We start from the raw sequence: 15,433 nt of genomic DNA, 5'->3' as shown, positions 1-15,433 counted from the left end.
TCAGGAATCCGTGGTTGGAATTTCCAGATCCAGATCAATGACAGCACCTGAGGTAGCAGCAGATGCAAAACCTGCTAGTTCTATGGAACAGAATCTGGCCATGTAGTGGAGCTGGATCCCAGAAACCACGGAAGATGACATCCAGTCTAGGGGCGTGTCCATAGTGTGCTGTCCTCTACCCTCTCGGCTGTTGGTCTAGATTTGGGTCAGCTGCCTGTGCGTGGCTCACAGCCTAGGGCCCCTCCTGTTTGGCTGATGTCCCAGGGCCCGTTTACCCTGTCCTGGGCTGCCACCACCCGTTTCTATAGTCTCAGGCCACCCAACACACACACCAGCCATAGCCTCTGAACCATGCCCCACACTCCCCACAGGAAAAACGCTAGTGGGCCCCACAGGATTATGCACCCTGGGGCACCGTTGCTCACCACTCGCTGTGGTGCTACTATGTCCTGTCCCTTAGCATCTGACCCAGGCTGGGGTCATGGCCAGAGCCAAGAGGAGTGTGAGAGGCAGTCAGAGGAATGCGGGAGCGTCCTGAGACCCCGGACCTTCTTAGTGGTGAGCCTGGGTGCTCAGGGGGATGGGGCCCCATGGCCTGTCCTGGTGACGCTGTGCGTGGCTGGGAAGTTGCAGCCACCAGCGGTCACACCAGGCGAAGATGCCACCCTCTTCAGAGTGGAGGCAGGAGAGGACGGCAAGGCCCAGGTGGATAGAGACATGGTAAGGATCAGACAGGTGTACCAGCTGCTTGCAGAGGACATCATTTTGGATGTGGAGGTTGTGCCAGATGAGGAGCAGCAACAGGGGTCCTCCCTGGAGCTGGAGGAGAAGACGGTGGAGGAGCAGTGCCAGGAAAGGCCTGGAGGCCCGAGTGAGCTCCCGGCACTAGATGTGCTGCAGGCACTGGCGACCCTGCAAGTGGAACTGAGCTCTGAGCCTGAGAAAACCTGCAGGGCCTACGTTTGGTTCATGTGCAAGAGCCAGGAGAGGAGGAAGCGTGACTTGGCTCAGGGGAGCACCATCATCCAGGGCATCCCTGGCTTCTGGGCCAAAGTGGTATCCTTTCTGCTACTCCTAGGGGTCTGCTGCTCAGGAGGAGGGGGAGGTGCAGAGGCAAGGGCACAAGATGGGTGCTGGTGGACCCTGAAGAAAGTGTGGTACTGGGGCAGGCTTCAAAGGCACAGCTGAGTAGAGTCCGGGCAGGGCCACACCTGTAAGGGTCGCAGCCATGACTTTGTGTGTCTACCTCAGGTCTCCATCTGAGAAGGAATAGCCTCTAAGTCAGAAATGACCAGAGACAGCACACCAGAGCAGCCTTAGCTGATAGTTATTGTTGTAAAGGTGAATGATTCCAAAAATAATTGAGATATGGGAGTCACACACACACACACACACACACACACACACACACACACACACATACACAAACCCATACAACATATGTACACATATGCTAGCCAATACCAACCCCTTTGCTTTCAGACATGGTTTGTCACCATGACTGTAAATCCTACCATGTAAGCAGTGACATGCCACTACCCAGCATACACATGTCTGGGAAATAATAGCTATCAGAAACAGCCCCTGCTTGGGGAATGCAGACCATCTCAGATGCAGAACACCACCAGGAACACAGAGCCATGAGCTTGTCTGATGGTATGGCAGGGCCTGAGCTCATCAGTAGTGGCTGGGTAAGCAGAAGTGCCCAGCATCCTCGAAGATACCTGTTCCCGTGTCCTTCTTCCACCCCAGACTAGGGCTGATGCTCCTGGCTCTTCTTGGCCCAGCATGTGGCATAAATGGCTCCTTAACCTCAAGCAGATTATGAACCACCCTCAAGTTTCTGTCATGATCAGCGACCAAGATAAAGACTTTCTCAGCTACATGATCGACTTGAATGTCAGTGAGGGAGACTGAGCACAGGTGGGTATGGGATTTGGTGCGGTGTGGGAGCATCATGTTATCCATGTTCCTACACTGTGAGTTTGGAGAGGCTTCGTGGATGCTGTTAATGCCTGCCTGGGAGGCAAGCTGAGGACCCTAGAAGCTTGCACCTTTTCCCTCCTCCCTACCCTTGCAGGTTCAGGTGCAAGCCATCCACGGTCATGCAGCAAGCTGATCTTTTCCTTTCGGGACCACCTCTATTTCCTGAAAACAGTGATCATTACCTTGACATCACCGGTAAAACGTGAGTCCGGGAATGATGATTGTGGGTGTGCAGGGGTGTGGATGATCCACCTATGGGATCCACACCCATCTCCCCTCTCTTCCTGCAGGGTATAGGGCACATCATTCCACTCCAGTCCGTTGGTTCTGGGACTTTGAACAGGGAGCACCAGCTGCAGGCTGGACACCAGGAGCCTTCACTTTCTCAACTGGTTGTCAGGCCACAACTGCCCAGAATCAAACAGGATTGCTGAGGTGGTATTGTTTTTGTCCTGCATATAGTTAATGACTGTTATTGGAGTTCTTGGCTGCTTGTGTGAGGGTTCAGATCCTGGTCAGCCCAGGGCTGACCTTGCTCAGCAGCAAAGTGTTGCCAGCAGATGATCAGCAAAGACAAGTGGGATGATCCCCTGAAGGACTACCCCAGGGGGGAAGATTCTTCCATGACACAAACACATGTGGTGAAGGGGTCTGGAGGTGGGCCATGAAGGGACAGCTGTGTACCAGCCGGGACACTGTCCTTTCCCAAATGGGGATGCTCAGTCTCATGCAAGCTGGCTGTGGAGCCTGAATTTGGGCCATGCATGTAGCAGGTGGCCTGCTGAGACTGGGGGCTTAGGGATTCAGTGTGTCTGTGACTGAAGCAAGTCACCTCAAATCAGTTGTGGTTGCAGAGTGAGAGTCCTAGGTGATACTACTAGAGGCAGGGTGAACTAAGTTTCTTTGTCAGAATCATCCTTCCATGGGTCCTGCCATCCCCTGGCCTCCTGTTGCTCACTGAGTTTGAGATTGCCTGCGCCTTACACTCCCACCCCTTACCCTGGGAAGGCCTATCATTGCAAGGGCATCTTCTCCGGGGTCCCAGTGCACCTGTGTGCTTACTTTGGGATCTTCTGTGAATTTCCACATCCACCGCTCGGTGGCTCAGCACAACCACACATGCTGCATTGGAAGCGGCTTCAGGCTAACTTGGGAAAATATGGAAGAGCTCGGGGAGGAGGTGGACAGGAAGCCACAAGGACAGGACATGGTGTCTACTGACTCCATCTCCGACATTGCAGCGACCAACCACCCTTAGACTGGGGACGCCTCGTGCTTCCTCTTATGGTTGCTCAGCACCTGCTCTCCTGTCGCCTTCATATCTACATCTTCCTTGGGCCAGACAAATGCACACACACACATACACACACACACACACACACAGCCGACAGCAACACATGCGTGTATACAAATGCATGCTCAGCATGGGGACACAAACACAAACAGGGAACACAGGCTCCTGACATACCTTTGTTTCCTGTTTGGGTTTGTGTCCCCATGCTGAGCATGGGTGTGTATACACACATGTGCTTGTGTCGGATGTGTTTGTGTGTGTGTGCGTGTGTGTGTGTGTGTGTGTGTGTGTGTGTGTGTGTGTCTGGCCTAGAGCAGACGCAGAGATGAAGACCAAATACAAAAACACACTCATCATTTCTACCTTGTTATTGTGTTTGTTTGGACCAGGAAGAGGGGTTACATGGTCTGAGGATTCACCCAGGACAAATCAGATGGGCTGGGACTTTGAAACCACTGGCTGTGGAGCCCTCAGTCTGTGGGCACATGGGCCGTTCTGTGGAAATGTGAACGTGGCTACGGCAGGATTGGGATGGTGAGGAGACTAAGGTCCTGCAGAGAAGGGCAGAAACCCAAAGGAGAATGAGGCACAGATTGTCTGCTGCACTGGAGTCTTGTTCCACACACGTGAGGAGAACCAGGAATGTCCTGGGCCTGTGTTGCCCAGGATCAGCCCATCAGCCAGCACACTCTTTCCATGAGGGTGGCACACACTCACATTATGTGACGCACAACACAAGATGAGCTACGGTAGGCTGTCCATGAAAAACCACAGGCATCCTTGGAGAGACAGGGTGTGAATGTGGCATGCCTCCAGGCACTTCCAGCCTCCCTGGCAGTGCAGATAGGCAAAGAAAGTGCAGGTGTCCATATGTGGCTCTATGCCAAGATGTGCCTGTGAGGGAGGGAACAGGGAGGAAGCAAGAATGGTGGGCTTATTGCATGTCCCAAGGGACCTCTGGAGAGTGGGAGACAGGGAAGCCACTGGGGTCAATTTGAAGCCTGCTGGTTTTCAGGGCCAGGGTCTAGGCAATAGCTGTCCTGCCAAAGATGACCAACCCATGGCTCATGCTGAAAGCCCTGACATGAATTCCTTCTTTCCTGTGGGTTCATGCCACTGGCTGTGGGTCTAGATGGGCAAAGGAGCATGGCTGCACCTGAGGGAGGATTCTGGCAGTCTTGCTGGAGCAGATTCTCTGATTTTGTCATAGCGGTTCTGCCCCAGGTGACACTCAGATGGACCCTTCCTTCCCAGTGACTGTCTTAGATGTCTTTGGGCCCAACCAAGGACAGGCTTCATTGGCACTTCAGCTCTGTGGGCAAGCAGGTATAGCTGATTGTATGAAGACCTACCTGGCCCTAATGAGAGCAACTGAAAGGGAGTCTTGGCATTTAGTAAATCAGTGAGGCATGGGTGGTTCAAGCACTCTTGGAGCTGTCACAGAGTTAGAAGTGCAACCTGACATGATTGATGAGCAAGTGAAAGAAAACAGCCAGGACAAAGAAAGTCAGGTGCTTACCAAAATTCATGTTCCTGGGGAAGAAAGCTTGTACTTCTGCATATGTGCAAGTTTCCTCTCAGGGACGTTAGTGTGTTCACGCATGTGCGTGCAGATGCACCTGCCAGTACGTTTATGAGTATGAGCTGTCAGAACCGACCTAACCAGGTGATGGAAGTTGAATAGCAAAAACATGAAAGCCATAGGAAAAGGTACGTAGACTCTAGCTAGCAGAAGCACTGAAGCCAGGGTACTTACTGATCCCCGTTAACTCACTGAGTGAGCAAGTCCTGAGTGGAATCACAGTGGTACAGGAAGGACGCCTGGCAGAAAGGAGAGGCCGGAAGAAAGTGCCTGGGGGCGACCAGTGAGAGTGCAGAAGATCTGAGACACAGAACAGGCTGCAATCCCAGACACAGAAGCCATGGTGGGTGACCCCACAGCCCCTCGAACACCCGGATACAAGGGCCTTTCCATCCTTCCCAAGTGCCAGGCATACTTTCCCTGACCTTACCATGAGCATGAGCAACCCTTGCCTTTTTCGTGTGGTTTCAGTGATGGACCAGAACTACAGCATAAGCACCTGCTACCTGCAGTCTTCCAGTCTGAATCATCACTCTTTGTACTCTTTGCAGAACACATATATCGGGTATCAGGACTATAGGACGGATGGCTTAGGTTGATCCTCTTGCTGCTCCCAGCCCCACAGGTTTGGGTGACCGGGCAGGCTTGAATGTGTTCTCACATGGAGAACAGAACCACTTTGAAAGGGCCTCGATAGGGTAAATTGGCACCCGTGCATGTTTCTGGCACAAGTGGGTCATGGAACTTAATGGGGAGCTGTCCTTACCATCTCCCTGGCAGGTATTCAAATAATGTTCAGGGAGTTCCCTCAGGCCCCAGGGCATGCCCCATTTCTCCATCTGTGCAAAGTGTGGCCAAGCCACCTGAGGCCTTTGCAGCATTCAAGTCTGTGCAGCGAGGGAGGGAGGGTCACACCGCACCTTCTGCAGTTCAGCAGTGACCTCCCACTGTTGACTTTCAAGTTTGAGAATCCACTCTCCGAATGTGTGGACTGACAAAGTCTGATCTCCCATGGGTGCAACTCACTAAGGAGGGGAAGGGCTTGCCTTCTTATATAAACTTCTCGTATGAGCACTGGTGTCCACAGAGTGGCCGACAGCAAGAGCACCACTTAGAGAGGTGGAGACAAACAGACACCAGCCCTTGGTACACACATAGAAGGTTTGCCCAAAACAGTGCTATGCCGGAAGCAGAGATGAAGAGACACAGAGCGAGCTCTGTACCCTAAGGCTCTGGTGTCCCTGAACCGTGGAGACCAACTGTAGCCAACAGTGGGGTTTTTCCCTTCTCCCCTAGCATCCGGACAACAACAGGTTCTCTGTCCCATGGAGAAAATTATCCGGCCACGTGGAGCCCCTGTTTATCCTCTGGATACTCAGAGAGAGTTCTCAGTTATTGAGGGTCCTGAGGGACACAGGAGTGTGCTGTTCAGACTGCAAAGCAGGAACCCATCGTTGGAATTTCCAGAACCTGGTAAAGGACAGCGCCTGGGGTATCAGCAGATGCAAAACCCATTACCTCTCTGGAGCAGTATATGGTGTGCCGACGAACAGGAACCGTGGAAGATGCCCTACGTTTGAGGGGTGTGTCCACAAGGGTGCCACCCACCACGCTCTCGGCCATTGGACTAGATTTGAGCCAGCAGCCTGTGCGTGGCTCACAGCCTGGGGATCCGCCTATTCGGCTGATTTCCCCAGGGCCTGTTCACCCTGTCCCGCGCTGTCTGCCACCCCTTTCTTCAGCCTCAGGCCACCGGACAAACACCGGCCCCCGCTTCCCTACCATCCCCGTCACTTCCCGCCGCCAAAGGGCTAGAGGGTCCCACAGGATTCCTGAAGCCTAGGCCGCATTTGCACACCACTTGTTCTGCTATTATGTCCCGTCGCTTCGCATCTGCCCCAGCCTGGGGTCACGACCAGGGCCAAGAGGCGTGTGAAAGGCCGTCAGAGGAATGCAGGAGCATCCTGGGACTCCAGACCTTCCTAGTTGCGAGCCCCGGTTTCAGGGCGCTGGGGTTGGCAGCCTGCCATCCTGAGGCTTTGTGAGGCTGGGACCTTGCAGCCACTAGTTGTCATGCCAGGCAAAGGAGCCACCCTATGCAGGGTGGAGGCGGTGGACAATGGTGAACCCCTGGTGGACGGAGACTTGGTTGGGATTAGGTGGTTGTTCCAGCTGCTTGCAGAAGACGTCATGGAGGAGGTGGAGGTTGTAGCAGATGAGGAGCAGCAGTAGGGTTCTCCCAGGAGCTGAAAAGACGGTAGGGGGGCAGGGCCAGGAAATGCCCAGGAGCACAACTGAGCTTCCAGGGCAAGATGCGCTGCAGGCACTGGCTGCCCTGCTGGTGGAACTGAGCTCTGCGCATAAGAAAAACTGCAGGGCCTACTTCCAGTTCACGTGCAAGAACCATCAGAGTAGGAAGTCTGACTTGGCTTGGAGGACCGTCATCATCTGGGACATCCCTTGCTTCTGGGCCATAGCTGTATCCTTTCTGCTGCTCTTTGAAGTCTGCTGCTCAGGAAGAGGAGGCGGCGCAGGAGCCTTTTCCCTCCTCCCTATCCTGACAGGTGCTGTTGCAGAGCCATCCATCGTCCCATTGCAAGTTGATATTTTCCTTTCAGGACCCCCCTACTTCTTGAACACAGTGACCACTAAGTAGAATTACCTTGGCATCACTTGTGAAACGTGGTTGCTGGGGTGATGAGTGTGGGTGTGCAAGGTTGTGGACTGTCCACCTGGGGGATCCACACCCATCTCCCCTGTCTCTCTGTAGGGTACAGGGCACGTTGTTCCACTCCTGTCCACTGGTTCTGGAACTTTGAACGGGGAGCATCCAGCCGCAGCATGGACACCAGGAGCCTTAACTTTCTCAGCTGGTTGTCAGGTCACAACTGCTCAGAACTGAACAGGATTGCTGAGGTGTGGTTGCTTTGGGCCTGAACAGTTAGCAATTCACTTTGAGATTCTTGTCTGCTGGCTCACCTTGCTCGTACCGCTAGCAGATTGTCGGCCAAGATGTGTGGGACGATCCCCTGAAGTAGTACCCTGGGCAGGAAGGTTCTTCCATGAGAGTAACTGACAGAAACATGTGTGGAGATGGGGTCTGAAGGTGGGCCCTGAAGGGACAGTCGTGTGATACTACAGGGACACTGTCCTTTCCCAAATGGGGATGCTCAGACTCATGGAAGCTGGCTGTGGAGCCTGAATTTGGGCCGGGCATGTAGCAGGTGACCTCCTGAGACTGTCTATTTGGGGACTTAGTGTGTCTGTGAGTGAAGCAAGTCTCCATCAAATCAGCTGTGGTGGCAGCACCAGAGTCCAGGTTATATTACCAGAGGCAGTGTGTATTAAGTATCTTTGTCAGAATCATCCTTTGTGGGTCCTTTCATCCCCTGGCCTCCTGATGCTCACTGAGTTTGAGATTGCCTAGGCACTTCACTCCTGCCCCTTACCCTGGGAAGGCCTATCATTGAAAAGGTGTCCTCTCCGGGTTCCCAGTGCACCTGTGTGCTGACTTTGGGATCTTCTGTGTGTAAGGTCGGACCCCGGGGGCCATGATGGGCCACCCCTCCTTTCCCTCCCGCCGGCGAGAAAGTCCCTAATGGCGGATCCTCCCAGATCCCAGGGACCAATGACAGCACACTTCGCTGGTTGCCATGACGAGCCACCCCCTCCTCAGTCCCTAACGGAGGGAGCCTCCCAGATGCCAGGACCAATGACAGCAGACTACACCAGCTAAAGCCGCCCCGCCCCAGCCGCACAGAGAAACCTATCAGCTCGTGACTCCATGAACCAGCAGCCTATCCAAACCTCCATCCGCTAGCCCAGCCATCCCTCGCAAGGTGCATATATAAACAAATTTCCAACATGGTCCCGGCGCGCGGATTTCCTCGACCTGCCCCGTTCGGGTCCGGGAACCTCGCCCAGGAGCGCTTCACCATTAAAGCCCGGTAAACATTTTTTGGTGTACCTGGTCGTCTTTTACCTAACACTGTGAATTTCCACATTCACCACACAGTGTCTCACAACCACCAAACATGCTGCGCTGGAAGTGGCTTCAGGCTGCCTTGGGAAAATATGGAAGAGTTTGTGGAGAGCCCCAAGGGCAGGACATGGTGCATACCGTCGCCATCTCCGACATTGCTGGCCTCAGTCGTCTTCACCTCCTATGTTCCCCGTTTGAATTTGTGTCCCCGTGCTGAGCATGTGTGTGTATGCACACGTGTGCTTATTTATGCTGGCTGTGTGTGTGTGTGTGTCCGGCCCAGGGCAGAGGCAGAGATGAAGGTGGCAGGAGAGAAGGTGCTGAGCAACCAGAAGAGGAGTCATGAGGCGACCAGGCTGAAGGTGGTTTGTCGCCGTATCTCTGCATTGACCCTGCCCAGGATGGGAACGAGGAAAGAATGGCCAGTGATAACTCCAGACTGCGGCTCCAGATATCTGCAATTAGACCAGATACAAAACATGCTCATCAGTTCTACCATGTTGTTGTGTGTGTTTGGACCAGGAAGAGGGGGTTCATGGTCTAAGCGTTCACCCAGAGCAAATCATGTGGGGTGGGGCTTTGAAACCACTGCCTGTGGAGCCCTCAGTGTGTGGGGCCGTGGGGTGGCCTGTGGAAATGGTGGACATGGCTATGGCAAGACCCGGGATGGTGAGGCTAATGTCCTGCCAAGATGGGCAGAGAGCTGAAGGAGAAAGAGTCATAGATTGCCTACTGCACTGGAGACTTGATCTACACTCATGTGAAAAGGACAACTGGGAAGGTCCTGGACCAGTGCTGCCCCGGATCAGCCCAGCAGCCAGCACACGCCCTCCCTGAGGGTGGCACACACTGGCACGATGTGACACAAAACATGAGACGTGCTAAAGTATGCTGTACCTGCAAAACCACAGGCATCCTAGGAGAGACATGCTGTAAGCGTGGCGTGCCTCCAGGCACTTACAGCCTGCCTCCCTGGCAGTGCCAAAAGGCGAGGAAAGTGCAAGTGGGTTTACCTGTGTGATCCTCTGCCAGGATATGCCTGTGAGGGAGGGAACAGAGAAAAGACAAGGGCGGTGGGCAAACTGCATGTCCCAAGGGACCTCAGGAGAGTGGGAAGACAGAGAAGCCCCTGGGGTAGTTCAGGGCCTGCTGGTTTTCAGGGTCTAGACTCTAGGCAATAGTGTTCCTGCCAAAGATACTCCATGGTCCGTGCTGAAAGTTCTGACATGAATTCCTCCTTTTCTTTGGGGTCTTGCCCCTGGCTTTGGGGGCCTGAAGGGCAAGGTGCACGTCTGCACCTGTAAGAGGATTCTGGTAGTCTTGCTGGAGCAGATCTCTGATTGTGTTGTAGGGGATCTGCACCCAGGTGACATTCACAGGGATGCTGCCTTCCAGGTGACCGTCTTGGATGTCCCTGGGCCCAACCGGGCACTGGCTTCCTTGGCACGGGTGCTGTGTAGGGAAGCAGGGATGCGTGACTGTAGGGAGTCCTACCTGGGCCTAATGAGAGCAACTGAAAGAGAGCCTTGGCATTTAGCAAATCACTGGGGCATGGGTGGTTCAAGCCCTCTTGGTCCATTTGAGATAGTAATGCTGCTTTCTGTCCAATGGAGGCATTAGCTCTGGGCCCAGAAACTGCAGGTTTCCCAGGGCATCATTTGTTTGGGGACTCCATGTGCATGGGTAGTGTTAAACAGAAAGGAAGACGTGTAGGGATGCCACCTTACTTTTATGGCCTCCGGTTCCATTCTTGGTATCGGAAGAGACCCTGTATCCATGTGTACCTTCTTCACAACCTTGGATCAGAACCAGGCCTGTCACAGTCTCTGGGGGCTTTTGGAGGCTCAGGCGTTTCTGGCCTTTTCCTGCTACATGGAGATAGCACATGGGGGCACAGGAAATGGTACACACAGAAAGCTACACAGATAGGAAGAACAGGGGGCCTCATTCAGAATGTTGTGGGCTGTAAGGGGGGGTAGGCTAGCAAGAGGGGCACAACATTGACACGGAATGACCTACATAGGTGCACACCGAGAAAGCAGTGCTTCAAGTCAGCTGAGCTCAGTGGTCCTTGTTTTCCGGTCTCCTGAAGGAATGCACAGGCAATGGATCAGGCCAGCGTGACTGGTACTGTGAAGCTGCCCAAGGTGATGGGAGAATGCAGAAGGCAGACACATGTTATACAGCTGTTCATGGCAAGAACTTCCAACCCTGCCTGCTGCTCTGCAGGCCAGACCCTGTCAATAGCAAATGCCATGATTTTGTAACCTTTGAGGAAAAGGCACAGAGTTAGAAGTGTAACATGACATGATCGATGAGCAAGCGAAAAAACAAGGACAAAGAATTGTGGGGGCTTACCAAACTTCATGTTCCTGAAAAAGAAAGCTTGTACTTCTGCATATGGACAAGTTTCCTCTCAGCGATGTTACTGTGTACACATGTATGTTTGTGCACATGTGCACGTAGAAATCCCTGCCAGTACGCTTGTGAGTAGGAGCTATTGTAACTGACCTAGCCAGGTGACAGAAGTTGGACAGAAGTTGGACAGTTGAAGTTCTTAGGGAAAGGTACATAGTCTCTGGCCAGTAGAAGCACTGAAGCCAGGGAATCGAACCCGGTTATCTCACTGAGCAAACACGTTCTAAGTGGGATCACAGTGGTGCACCTAGGATGCCTGGCAGAAAGGAGAGGCAGGAGGAAAGAGCCTGCGGAGTATGAAGAAGAAAGTCTGCTACACCTGCAGTTTATGAAAAGTAGAAATGTACCCAATGAGCTGGGAGGACAAACTGTACTTAATTAATTGAGTTATCTAGCTAAGAGCATTTCCAACAAAACAGCCAAAAGTGCTTCCTGGTTTCTTCTCACTGCCTGTAGTAAAACATGAAGGGAATTTTTTAAAAAATGTTTAAGATAAAGACTATTAAAAAAGGAGACAAAACTTGCTGATTTGGGAATGTTCCAGTCTTTTAAGATGACAGAAGATGTTAAAATTAATGACTCTCAAGCAAGATCATATCCAGGGCATTGAGATTAGGTGGTCTAAATATAACATTTTACACCACCTATAGGCCAGTTCTTCTTCATATTATATATATATATATATATATATATATATATATATATATATATATATATATAAACAAAGGTGTTCTAAAGATGAGTGTGACTGTAAAATTCTTTGTTAAGCCTCAGAAAGCTGGAAGGAGGGGTGTCACTCAGAGATCATTTCAGTCACACAATGAGACTTCTACCACGGTTCAGGGTGTTATCCTTCAGCTATCTCAGCAGAAAACCAAGTCAGAGTAGGCCTTATTATGAAGACATGTGTGATTGTGGCTTTGGAGTGGGGTGCTTTGCCATGAACATCAGTAAGATTATCAGGAGACACACCAAGTTTTTCAGATAACATATTTAAGTTCAGCTCGGACTGAAAGGACCAGCAATAGTACAAAATAAGAGCTCTGGACTTCTACCTTCTACAAGAAGGAAGCAGCCTAGGGAGACCGTTTCGTGTAACCATATACTAGCCATCATTCATGCAATGGCATCATGTCAGGGGGCAGAATTAAAAAATCAGAGACTGAAGCCTAGGAAGTCTCCAGGCCTTAAATACTAATCAAATGACCACCACAAGAACCCATGCGATTTCAGAACTGCTGCTATTGACTCCCATCTCCCCTCCCCTTTCTGGAACAGGAGTGTCTATGAAGGTTATTTATGCCTGACCCACCACTGTATGTTGGCTGTGAAAGTGAGCAGATTAACTCATCTCTTTTGCTCACACACCCTCAGGTCTAGAGGAACTACACTTGTATAACTTGCACTGATGTGTGGGAGAAGACTTGAGAGGCTCTTGGACTGCAAGGAGATCAAACCAGTCAATCGTAAACTAAATCTCTCCTGCATATTCACTGGAAGGACTGATGCTGAAGCTGAAGCTCCAATACTTGGGCTACCTGATGGGAATAATTGACTCATTGGAAAAGACCATGGTGCAGAAAAGAATGAAGGTAGGAGAAGGGGACAGCAGAGGATGGGATTGTTGAATAGCATCATCGACTCAATGGACTTGAGTTTGAGCAAGCTCCTGGAGTTGATGGACAGGGAAGCCTGCAGTGCTGCAGTCCATGGGGTCGAAAAGAATAACATACAACTGAGCGACAGAACACTTGAGATACTGTACAAGTGGACCCTGATCCATATCTAGACCTGGCTTAGATGACACGGTCCTGAACTTCAAGTTAATGCTATAACGAATAAATTGTTTGAAAGCATTGGCAGGAAAATGCATTTTGGACATACAAGCATGTAAACAATTTGTGGCCATGTGTGTACCACTTGGTTTTAAATTATGTCCACGGTTCCTTCCTTCTCCCCTTCACATGTGTGCTGGACTTAGTGGCTCACTTCTAATGTTAGAATATTGTAGAAACGAACAATGAAGCGTCTGAGACTAGGTCATAAAAGGCACTGCAGCCTCCTTGCTCATCCTCTTGGATCACTCACTCAGTCATATCTTGAGAACACTCAGGTAGCCCTTTAGAGAGGCCTATGTGAAAGAACTGAGGCTTTCTCCCAACAGCCCGCAAGGAAACTGGTTTCAATAGCTATGTGAGTAAGCCATCTTGGAAGGAAATCCACCAGCCTATGTCAAGGCTTCAGATGATGGCAATCTCATGAAACACTGAGCCAGAACACTCAGCTGAATTACTCCTGGATTCCCAACTTTCAGCAGCAGTATGAAATAATATTGTTTTAAGCTGCTAATTTGGGGTAATTTGCGATGCAGCAGTAGTTCATTAATGCACTGCCAACTTTGGGCAATGCCTTTATTCAGGGGTGCCTGTCCATTTAGTCCAATCTAATCCAGAATCTGCTACTTCAGTTTAGAAAACATACCCCACCCTTCATCTGACCACCCTCAGTATCAGATCAAATTTCACTCACCGGAATATCTTATCAGCCTTGCCTAGCCTCAGCAATGATCCTCTCAGTTGAGCCAGAATCCACCCTCACCCTTATGGTCCTCTTAATAAGTTTCCATCCACTGACACCCACTCTGTTGTTGTTGCCCATTGCTTTTCAGCCTCCCAGTATCTCTTTGCAATCCCAAGGACCTACCCTGTTCCTTAGCTATAAATCCCAGCTACATCTCTGCTGGAGTCAGACATAAGCTCAATCTCTCTCCCGTATTATCATACCCCACTGTAGTACTCTTACCTTGAATAAAGTTTTTCATACCACCTTTAGCAAGTGTTATGAATAATTTTTTTTAACATTTCCAAGTTCTGTTAGTAAGGATTATTCTCAAAGGATTATAGTTTTATACCTTTACTTTTTATACTATATTCATTTGGGGGAACAAATTTCTAGAATTAAAACATTTCATGTTTTTACCATACAAACAGAAAATATCTTTTAAAATATATTTACATATCTGAAAAGGATGTGTATATAGGCATGTCTGTGTATATACACACATACCCTCAGAGATCCAAGGAAAACTTAATTCTCAGTAAACTATAAATGAAAATATTCAGCCTAAAAATACTGAAATCTTTGGAATCAACTTGCCAAAAATCTTAGAGAAGGAAATTTTAATTAAAACACATGTATACATTAACATATTTGGGATTCAGACAAAACTGCTAAATAAAGATACGTCAATCCCTAAACCATCTATGGAAAAAAAAATGCTCAGTATCATGTAATAACCTATAATGGAATAGAATCTACAAAAGAATAGATATGCATCTGCATAAATAAATCACTCTGATATACATCTAAAATTCAACATTGTAAATCAAATATATTTACAGAAAAAAATTGTAAAGAAAGCTTCTAAAATACAAAGTTATAAAGAAAAAGAAATCCTAAAGAATGTAGAAAGTATATATGAATTGAAACAAAAATAGAAAACAACTTGTTGGGACAATAAAACAAGAGCTGCTTCTTGGAAAAAGAAAATCAGAAACACTGATACAACTGTGGCAAATCTAATAAGGGGACAAGGAGGTTAATTCCAATACTAGAAATGAGAAACGAAATGGGATTCTAAGAGGATAATATTCAACTCTGAGTGGAATTACTTTTCTTTCAGGAAAGGTCCAGTCAAGCAAAAACCTGGGGAAAGAAAAGGAAGGAAAGAAAGAGGAAGAGAGACAAGGGAAGAAAGCAAGAAAAAGAAAGGAAAGCAGAAGGAAGGAATAGTAAATGTCTCAACAAATGTTGTAAACTATCCAATAAAACAATTCTCTTCAAGATCTAAAAGCAGAAACGGAAATTTATTAAGCCAGATACTCATTGCTTTTGATGGTACTCAGAACAAGAACACCCATTTACACATCACTGTTTAGATGTTTAGAACTGGCCAACACAATACGATTATTTAAAAAAATTAAAATATGCCATGTTATTTGTAAAAAGACAGACAGCAGAAATAATTAAAAAAATTATTTTACAAGTACTAATTTTACTTACAATGTTTTGGCAAGTTAATAAAATAATAAATTTTACATGAAAGAACAAGCAAGGCAGACAAGGAAATTCACAAAGGGCAGTAACAAAAGAGTAATCTTGACAGAGCTTC

General features: G+C 49.4%; 2 pseudogenes; both read left to right on the top strand.

The window, feature by feature from the left end:
- The first annotated feature begins 351 nt into the window (after positions 1–351).
- Positions 352–6,442, top strand: LOC132658939 (testis-specific Y-encoded protein 1-like; annotated as a pseudogene).
- Positions 6,443–6,673: 231 nt separating this feature from the next.
- LOC132658990 (testis-specific Y-encoded protein 1-like) lies at positions 6,674–7,924 on the top strand (annotated as a pseudogene).
- The last annotated feature ends 7,509 nt before the right edge of the window (positions 7,925–15,433 follow it).

This window comes from Ovis aries, chromosome Y (assembly GCF_016772045.2).
Source record: "Ovis aries strain OAR_USU_Benz2616 breed Rambouillet chromosome Y, ARS-UI_Ramb_v3.0, whole genome shotgun sequence".
Lineage (NCBI taxonomy): Eukaryota > Metazoa > Chordata > Mammalia > Artiodactyla > Bovidae > Ovis > Ovis aries.
This window is presented reverse-complemented; position numbering and strand designations above follow the sequence as displayed.